This window comes from Octopus bimaculoides, chromosome 12, assembly GCF_046866305.1.
Source record: "Octopus bimaculoides isolate indiv1 chromosome 12, ASM4686630v1, whole genome shotgun sequence".
NCBI classification, from domain to species: domain Eukaryota; kingdom Metazoa; phylum Mollusca; class Cephalopoda; order Octopoda; family Octopodidae; genus Octopus; species Octopus bimaculoides.
This window is the reverse complement of record NC_142939.1, coordinates 47751901-47763276: the sequence shown is the minus strand read 5'-3', so window position 1 is coordinate 47763276 and position 11376 is coordinate 47751901. Positions and strand designations below refer to the sequence as shown.

Below are 11376 nucleotides of genomic sequence, written 5' to 3'. Positions count from 1 at the left end.
TGTGAATATATATATATATATATATATATATATATATATATATATATATATATATATATATATATATATATATAAATGTTAAATCTCTGAACGAGGTATAAACAGTAACTGCACGACAACGTGAAGTATATTTGCCACTTAAATGCGGCTAAACCCTAAGGGTGAATGTTATTGTTGCTTTTAAGCCCCAGCAGAACATCTCAATAGGCAGCTGGAATAGACGTTCTCCTGGGGCTAAAAGCAACAGTAACATTCACCCTTAGGGTTTAGCCGCATTTAAGTGGCAAATATACTTCACGTTATATATATATACATATATATGTGTGTGTGAGTGCATACATACATACACACACACACACACACACACACACACACACACACACACACATGTATATATATATATGAAATTAGTTTATAATACCTATATCAGAACAGAAGCATACATACATAACTATATATCTTGCTCGCTTAGTTAGGCGGGTGGCATTATTCGAAAGGTAAATGATGCAAAGCGCATTGTGACCAGCGATGTTTAACGACAACCAACAATCTGGTCGATCACCTGATACACGAACACATTATGTTAACATCATTCGTATTTCATCATCAACTATAATATCGAGTTTGCATGTTAAATTTTGAAATAACCTTCATTACTTCCCTGCTTACGTGAAAGATTTACTCTCTTTTCAAGATTGTTGCTTAAAAACTGAAAGAACATCTATGTAGGATTTCCTCTGTGAATTTTCCCATAGAAGGAACTACTTTCTAACAAAGAAATAAAGCTAATTTCTGGAAGTGAGATAACAGCACTGGTGAAAAGTTTCATTTCGAATTGAAGAGAAAATAGTGTAAATTTTTACGGTTTCGCTCTCGAAGTGAATTTGGAAAAGGAAGGATGATTCCTCATTTGTATTTTAAAAGAGATATCGTGGTTGTTCTACAAAAAATATTCTCATTGTCACGGTATCTGAAATAAATACTCATAACTGCACACTTCAGCAAAATAGAACTGGCCTCTCAAACAGTACTTAATGCTTGAGTATGTATTTACGCAATGTAGATATGAGCGCAGGCGTGGCTGTGTGATAAGTAGCTTGCTTACCAACCACATGGTTTCGGGTTCAGGCCTACTGCGTGGACCCTTACGCAAGTGTATTCTGTTATAGCTTCGGGCCGGTCAAAGCCTTGTGATGGATTTGGTAGAAGGAAACTGAGAGAAGCTCGTAGTATATATATATATATATATATGTGTGTGTGTGTGTGTGTGTGTGTGTGTGTGTGTGTGTGTGTGTGTGTATGTGTGCGTATGCTTGTATGTCTCTATTTACCCCTTACCCCGTGTGTGTGTGTGTGTCTAAGCGTTAATACTTCTTGACAACCGTCCTTTAAGCTACGTATTCCTCACATTCAGTTTTCTTCCACGACGTTTCAAATGTTACATATATGTATATATATTCCTGTGTATGTGAATGTGTGTGTGTATGTATGCATGTATTTATGTATTTACGTATGTATGTAGCGTCCATTGTAATATATTTTCATCTTTCATGAAGTCACGCCCACTGCTTGGAAATCTCCAAATTTAGATTCCGTAATTTAACGTCTAGTTTATCCCGCTCATTCAAGTTACAGTATACCTCAGCCCACACCTCACACATTCAGTAGCATATCACAGCCAAAATAGCCCAACGATTGTCTAGTTTCATAAGTTACAGGATATATATATATATATATATATATATATATATATGCATGTATGTACGTGTATGCACACAACTACATACATGCATGCATTCATACATACATACATATATACATACGTACAATCGTGCTTATTGGTATTTTAAAATAAACATTCTCTGTCAACATATCAAGTGGTGGACGTGAATCAAATCGCTATCGTAATAACCTTGATCAAATTCATGAACATATGAGTGATGATGATGATGATGATTATGTCTATGATATTCATCGTATATATGCATGTTCGGCTGAGTGCATGTCTGTGTGCGTCTGTATATAATTAATTATACATGAATTCATATGCACAGAAACACAGACACACATATATCTATTTATGTGTAATTACATACATATATATACACATATATAGATGTGTGTGTATCTATCTATATCTATATATATATATATATAGGAATATATATTCTTATATCTATACACAAGCATGTATGTATATATATATATATATATATATATATATATATATATATACATGTGTGTGCGTATCTTAATATTAATCGAATAGCGAATTTGATTTACTAAATATTAAACTACATTGATTGAGCGATGAAACTTTGAACTTAAAGCCTAACTTTAAAAAAATGGATATAAATATCAAGGAACAAAGCCACACATAGAAAAGTAAAACAAAGCATACAAAACGCAGAACAATATAATCTAGAACATTCAAGGAAATTCCTTATATATCAATGCGATATTTTCTACTTGCGTAAACACAATTCCAATATTTCTCACTTCATGCATGAAATTCATTTTGTGTTTTGGAGAAAAAAAAAAAAAATTATATGAAAATATATTCCGATCATCTTATTTTTATTTCCTCTTATGTTTGCTCTTGTTGTTCAAACTAGGTTCCTAAGAGTTTTCTTTGATTTCATACGATCTCAATTTTGTTTTTATGGCTTTTAATGTTTTTTTTTTATATTTAAATTTATATATGCTTACGATGTATTTTTCTTCATCTGTATTTCAACTTATTTCCTATTATTACGCCAGCCTGCCTCAGAACACACACATTTTTATACATTAAATATTTTATTCCATAAACACATTTCTACTTCGAACTAGCAAAAACACACAAAAAGACAAAGAGAGAAATAAATAAAAAGGAAAATGGAAAAAGAAACAAAATGTAACAGGAAATCGTCATCAGCATCACCACCATGTTTCAATAAAATGAAACATGAAACCAAAAAAAAAAGACACATTAAAACAAAGATATTGAATGAAAAATAATAAAAAAAATCGATCAAAAATTTCTAATACGGATGTTTATGTTTCTTTGTTTTGCTTCTTATTTTTCATTGTAACGTTTGTTTTGACTTAATAATAATCATAATAATAATAAAAATAAAAATAATAATGATAATAATAATAATAATAATAATAGTAGTAGTAGTAGTAGTAACAACAACAAAAGGTGTTAGTGCTACCATCGTGAATATTGTGATTATGATTAAAGTTGTCACTGCTTTGCTGTTATTATAATTATTATCATCATTATTATTATTATTATTATTATTATTATTATTATTATTATTATTATTATTATTGTTGTTGTTGTTGTTGTTGTTGCTGTTGTTGTTGTTGTTGTTGCTATTATTATTATCATTATTATTATTACTATCATCATTCTGTTGGTATTAATATTGTTGTTGTTTCCCGTTTCACTTGTTCGGAGTGTGTCCGGCTTAATTATGCACCCCCATCTCATTACACCGACTACAGCACGTGGTCTAGGATAAGAAATACTTAGTGCCATCTGGTGAGATTTTTGTTTTTTATCATGCCCTTCCATTGTGCTTTTATTTTATGTTGAGGATATTTCAAATATTCTTGCTAAAACCAGGAAACCTGCTTTCTGCATCCATTTCCATTTCATGCAGTTTTTTATTTTAATTTTTTTATTCTGATTTTTTCTCAGATTTTTTCTCACTGTTCCAAAGACTCCAATAATAATCAACAGTATAATGGTCTTCTTGACTTCTCTGTTCCAGCATCTGAGTATTTCATACTTCACCTCGTTATAATATTCTACTCATTCTTTCTCTTTTTCTTTTACTTTGGTGTTATATATGCATACCAAGTCATTTACATTTCAGTTTTCTTCTTGTCGAAAACTACAATATACGGTCTTTCGCGTTTTATTCCTTTTTCGGTTAGAATAAGAAAAACCTATTACGCTTTAGCATTTTGATGCTTTGCATTTCTTTTCTCACAAAATGTTAATTGATCTTTTCCGTGGAGTCAAACCAAATTTCCTGCGGAAATTTTTAGTGTATTGCAGCCTCCATTTTATCAGTTTAAGCAAATTGCAGACATATATACGTATAAACTTGAGCTGGAGAATACTCCAATATTCTAGCTCGATACTCTAGGTTTATCTTATGGCGATTTTTATCCAATTTACCCATAGTACATTTTTCTGAGTTGGCAAAATTATTCGTCGGTGTTCTTCAGTACTCCTTCGTTTCAGCTGCCTTTGTCATCACTTTTTCTTTTCAGATTTTTGGTTTTGAAAAACTACTGACTGAAGCTTCCTTCCTTCAAGGGAGTGCTGATTCACAAGGAAAGTTATAAAATGTTGAAAGAACTGTTTGAAGTTGATGTGAACCATCTGGGGGAAAAAAATTGAATTTGAAGAACTACCAAAAGTAGTTAAATACGAGAAGTTAATACCTTTAATGAATGGTAATAGAGGAGTCCTTTAAAAAGGAAAGAAAAAATAAAAGAGGAAAGAAAAAAGAAGGAAAAAAGAAGGAAATAGACATTTAAAAAAATGGGAAAATAGATGCAAAAATAAAAAAGAAAGCTGTCAAAAATTGTATAAATGAACAGTTGAATGGTACTGCTTGAGACTGAGGCTCAATACAGCCACTTCATCATCATCGATTTCTTTATACTTTTTTTCATTTTCATTCTTTTTTAGGTTTTTTTGTCCCCACTATGGTGTTCTGTCTGTCCTTGTGTTGTCCCATCTATGTTAATACCTGGCTTCCAGATAAAGAAAAGGAGAGTGGGTCTCAATGAAGCCATTTCATCATCATTTATCGGTGTGAGCGGTCGTGTTTCTACTTTGTTGCGTTTTGTCTTTGTGCGAAACCACCATTGTTTGGCAGTAGTGAATAATTGTGACGAATTACAAATTATACAGAAGGAACTGGAAGTGGAAGTCGAGTACCCGTTGACCCGAGCTTATTGAAACAGGAGATGTTGTAGTGCAATAGAGAGCTGATAGTGAAATACAGTAATATGATAGAGAAGGAGCGGTCAAATATACAACTGGCCATGCCAGAGGAGGAAGAAGTGAAGATGACTCAGAATCACAGAAACCTAAAAATACAGACACACAGACGAAACATGCAGATTTACAGTCACACAAACACACAAACAAACAGTCACAGAAAAGCATAGACAGACAATCACAGGATAGCGTAGAATTACAGAAACAGAAAAGCATAGAGTCACAGTCACAAAATACAAACATACAAGACACACACAGACGTAAGGTTTATCTAGTGAAATATAGGACAACCTAGAAGTTAGAGACAAGAATTTCAAAATTGAAAGACATTGTAAAAATGAATTTAGAAGAAGGTTACGACAGGAGTATGAGGTGTATCATAATGGATGATGGAAATTATAGTGCTTTGAAGGAAGTCTTTCTTTCGAACGTAAATCCAATGGGGCCGGAGGTGGATACTGAACCTCGCGCCTCGGTGGTGGATTACGTTGACATAAAAGAGAAGATAAAGTGGTAAGTTATGATTTGTTTTAAAGACTGTAAAAAGACTCGTAAAAACCTTTTGGTTAAACGTTTTGTTTAACAAAAAGGAAATCCCGCCCGTAACCATCTCGGTTGAATGAACTTTGATAAAAAACATTTTCGTTAAAATATAAGGTTAAAACGAAAAAGGAAGTCATAGTTTCATCTGGGAGCGGGGCCAAGATGGCCGTCTCATTTTCATTGTGATTAATTTCATTTTGCATTCATCAGTTCATGTGTCTTTTTATCCCCGATGGTCTGTGTATGTCCCCTCTGTTTGGGTCTTATGCCCAGAATAAAGAAATAATTTCTTCATCATCGATTTTATTATACATTTTTTTTTCATTTTTTATTCGTTTTATGTTTATTGTCCCTACTGTGGTGTTCTTTCTACCTTTGTGTTGTCTCCTCTATGTTAAGGCCTGGTTGCCAAATATAGAAGAGTAGAGTCGGTGAGCTGTGTAAAGCCGAGGGTTGCGTATTGTTGAATCTAATTACAAGTATTGTGTATCTTGAGTAGAGCAATTTGTGATGACGTTATTTATTATCCCGTTATATCGTTCGTCGAACCTGCGATACAACAATATGCATACTTATAGCTTCTCTGGTTGCACGCCAAACGTAAGGGAAATTCTGGTAAATAATAATCCTTAAAGACGAACCGATGTTCCATTAAAGATGGTTGTGTTTATTAAAGTGAAAAAGCGAAAGACTAGGTGAGCAATGAAAATTTGAAATTTATCCTTATAATTTGGATGCCAAAATGTAAAATGTTTAGTAGAATGAGATGATAAGTTGCAACGATTAACTACCAGTTATATTTGACACGCGAGATTTTATTCCAGCTAACTACAATAGACGCAAAAAGATGTGACGATGATGGCGGATTTAGACTATTTGTCGAATGTTTTATATATATATATATATATATATATATATATATATATATATATATATGTTTTTTTTTAAAGAATGCATTTGTGTTCAGATGCAAGTGTGTTCCTCTTCAAAAAAAGATAAAAAGATACATATTTCTCAAATGAAAATATGATCTGGAGAAATACAAAAAATCTACACTCTCATATATTAATGAATATATGTATATATAAACATACATACATATATACATACATTCAAATATATATGTATATATATACATACATACATACATGCATACATATATATATATATATATATGTATATATATATATATATATATATATATATATATATATATATATATATATATATATATATATATATATATATATGTATATATATATATATATATATATATACATATATATCTATCTATCTATATATATATATATATATATATATATATATATATATATATATATATATATATATATATATATATATATATATATATATATATACATATATATATATATATATATATATATATATATATATATATATATATATATATATATATATATATATATATATATATATATATATATATATATATATATATATATATATATGTTAAAGTGCGGAAGAAAAAAATTCGCTGCATATCTTTCACTTGATAAAAGACACAATTTCTGGAACAATAGAATTCTCTGTAGAACCCAGCACAGGACATCTCATTAACACGACCTAACTTACATGAATAAAAGCCTAATGAACGCTCAATAGCCTGATTAGAAATATGGTAAGAAAGAGTAGTTCGTTACCTACAGTTTTTGTTTTGGTTTTCTTCTTACTTGCTAGGATCGCTTTACATTCGATTATGTTTTTTAGCGTACATTTTTCATTTAATATTTTTACACACGAAAGTTCCCTGTCTTCTAGAAGTCTACATCTGCCATAATGGTTAATAATTTTTAATATTCCACTGTAAAAGCCAAAACACAAAAGAAAAAAATGACTACTTCGATTATTGAGAGAACGTAATATTAAGGAGTACGAGAAATGCCTATGTATGTTGTATGTGTGTACAAGTAGGTATTGAAGATCATTAAATCATTAAGCATAAAGCTAAATTCTTTATGATGAGGCAGTTAAAAACTACCGCTGAGACTGGCTGCCTGCGTTAATAATATAAAGATACCTCAAAGTGATATATTTCAACTCTACGTACTCATTTCAGTCATACTTGCATAAATGCAGAACACAGTATAATACACAAATGTACACTTCGGTACAAGTACACACACACACACACACACACACACGCACATACATTCTTAGTGTGCACACCAATCTGTCTGTAAATCCATTTATCTCTCTCCCTTTCTCCCACTCCACTCTCTTTCCTTCTCTCTCTCTGCATGTATATATATATATATATATATATATATATATATATATATATATATATATATATATAAAGTGTAGTATATTGCCACTTAAGTGTGGCTGACCCCTAAGGGTGGATGTTACTGTTGCTTTTAGCCCCAGGAGGACATCTCCTCCAGCTGGCTTATCGACACACGATAAGCCAGCTGGAGGAGATGTCCTCCTGGGGCTAAAAGCAACAGTAACATCCACCCCTAGGGGTCAGCCACACTTAAGTGGCAATATACTACACTTTATCGTGCAGTTACTGTTAATACTTCATTTAGAGAATTAACATTGCTTATATATATATATATATATGTATATATATATAACGATAACGTAGTTCTCAGAGAGATTTAGCGTGATACAAACTGTGATAAGACTGACCCATTGAATTACAGGTAGAACTGATTTTTGCCAGCTGAGTGGTCTAGAGTCACACGAAATATGTTGTGTTCCCCAAGGACACCACTCGAATTCAGGACCTAGTGATCGTTAACCAAATATTTTAAACACTCAGCCCAGCACCTTCACCTTCCCACACACAACAACCTCACACACACTCACATATAAATACAGTACTGTACAAAAGTCGTGGGCCACTTTGAACTATTGTTAATTTGTACCAATTGCCAACTTATATGTAGTTGTTTCGCATTGTTTTTTTTTACAGATGAAACATCGGCCCTGCTGACTATAAAGTACCGAAACGATCCACTCTACTTGGTAACTTAGTTGGCAAGAGTTCCATAGTAGGAGTATGTTGGTAACGTTTATATAAAACACTCATTTATTAATTTTGTCTTTCAAAGGATGTTCGTGACATTTTGTTCCAACGGAGAAAATTCTCTTGTCAACAGAAAAATTCTATTTATTTACATTTTTTTAGTGAATAAATCTATGTTTACAAGAATAAAGTATAATGTTATCATAGTTTTTTTTTTTACCATATTTTGAATTAATTATGATTGTTTTTTTTTTATTGTCTTGAGTTTCATTTATTAAAATCGGTCTTATTCGTCAACAGAAGCAATTATTTTGATCTGTTTGAATCTCCATAGTACGATGTAATTAATGGTTTGCTAATTTTGTTTACATAGAATATATCCCGTGGGCAGTATTTGCAAAAACATAATAAAATATTTGCATAAATTAGTTTCTGCTTATTAATATTTATTATCAAGTTCTTCCAAGACTAATGCTGTTTCTTCTCTCTTGCTATGCTGGAAAGTTATTCAGTGAGCAGATATCTTTGACATATAGATCCTATATTCTGAGCGTTTTTTTATCACGGGAGCCATATGTGTCATTACAATGTTCTTTTCCGCCACTTTAGTCCTTTGATGTTTAGCTTTTAAAAATAAATCTGGAGAGTGTTTTTGGATCGAGTTTTTACATCTCTTATCATATTAGGTAATTAGGATCTGAAGATATCTTGAGATTCTGTGGGGAAGATATTAGCATCATTAAAACTACGCACTTTTGATGAGTGAGGCATGAAACCCATCGATAATTATATAGTTCTTCTGTAAATATTTAACGTTTACAAAACACTACTTTAATTATAGTAGAGCATGATAGTTTATACATTACTACTTGAAATAGCAGCTAGAGCATAGTATCTAAATCTCATTATCAAGTTAGTTTAAACTGCAACCCAGAACAATCTCTTCAAAAGCAGAAGGTACATCGCACTCAACTAATTGTCATACGCTTCACAGTTCAACTGAAGCTTATAATGGATTTGTTCATACACATCATTGGCACAATTACCGCTGTAGACTCTGACATGCTAACCAACCGACTCTCCTTCACATGCATGTTCCAACTCCACAGCTGCGCTGCCTCAGTACTTTATATTTCTATGAATGTGATTATAGTCACTATTCCTTGGTGATCATGCCATCGCCAATCAAGAATTCATTTCCCACTCACCTTTTCTCGTATTATTGTTATTTTGTGCCGAACCTCCTTGGTCCTGTACTAATCATGCACAGCTATTTCTTCCCAGAAAATAAAATATTTAGAAGTACGTCTATCTTTTCCGTGGGAATTAACAAAGTGACGAGAAAGATGCGAATAATATCAATATCACGGTGGAAGTCATGGAAATTTCCCTTTCTTCAGACTCATTCCATACAAGAAATACGCCATGCTATTATATACTGTTTAGAAAAAAAAAATTCCTATGGACAACAGATGAAGGGTAGCTGTTTAGATGGATCATCTGTCACTCTTTACCAAGCATCAATGATTTTGCTCTCATGCTTCGTACTTCTTTTAGATTATTTAGAAACACATCGAAGCTCTTATTGAAGTATATTTAACCACAGGCATTTATAATGTTACTTTTTATCTAAACTAAGCATTTTGCCTTTGCCAAAACTATTCAGAACCACTCTTAATTCCCGTACTATAAGGCTTCAAAAACATTTTTTTTTTTGTCTTTTGAAAAATAAATGGTTCCTGCTTGGCTTTACATCTAGTAATAATTTGTTTCTGTACTCATATTCTTATTCACAGATCGCTTTTCTAAAATATATCGAATTTTTCTTTAATAAGCATTTTATCTATTTCCACCGTTGTTTTCACGTTTCCTTCTATAGCAGCATTTGTGAGGATTATAGCTTAAAACGTAGTTTTGAAAGAAACGTTTTACCTAATTCTATACCTTTGTATATATGTTTGTAAGCTGATATTCTTATTTATAAGGATTCTATATATTGCATGTGCACTTCTTCATTGTTTGTGCCATGTTTACTGATGATACGGGCTGTAATCTTCTTAATTTTCCTGAAAGGATTAGAAAGATTCATCTAGAGAATCGTACTAGCTCTTGTATGTATGATATATGGTCTATGTTTTTGTTTTACCTTAGTATTCAAATAATTTATTCTATGCTGGTAATACCTATTTTGCTTAGGAAACATTGACCTTTTAGTTTTAAGAGAATCGATGTAGAGAGAAAATAATAAAACTCATCTATGTCACAAGAGTTGTACGAAATGTGAGTTTAATGCTTTCGGTACATTGAATCCCATACATACATCTGTATTGCAGTCGAATATATGTCTACTTTTTAAAACCGATCTATATATGATCATTCTTCTTATTAGCTCATTAACAGAATTGTTATAATGCAAATCATTATCATTAACTTGACGGGAATTGGCATAATATTTCACTGTTGGATAGGTCTTGCGGTATTTCCTACAAAACTCTACACTCTGATTTCAAATCCCATTTAGGGCGATATCGTCATTCAGTATTTAGTTGTCGATAAAAATGGACCAATCCAGCGAGAGAATAGATGGAAGTATTCCAGGGTCAACAGAGAAGCTTTGCGATATCAGGTTTTGCTTGTTGCTTTCCTCGGTGCTGATGCCAAGCTACATCGAACAATACGATCCAAAAGGATAAACATCAACGACATGAAAGGTGTGACAACATTTAAACATTCGCAACTACGCGTTGTTGCAAGATAATTTGGTCTGGCCTGCGCCTATGTTTACAGATACATGAACAACATTGAGCAA

At 32.0% G+C, this 11376-nt stretch overlaps 1 long non-coding RNA gene across 1 annotated transcript in view; it reads left to right on the top strand.

Annotated features, from left to right (window-relative positions):
- LOC149133090 (uncharacterized) overlaps positions 1-4495 on the top strand; it is a 152775-nt gene extending 148280 nt beyond the window's left edge. The window contains exon 2 of the long non-coding RNA XR_016243915.1: positions 4270-4495. This is a non-coding gene — a long non-coding RNA (uncharacterized LOC149133090). The remainder of the gene's footprint in view (positions 1-4269) is intronic.
- Positions 4496-11376: the final 6881 nt, after the last annotated feature.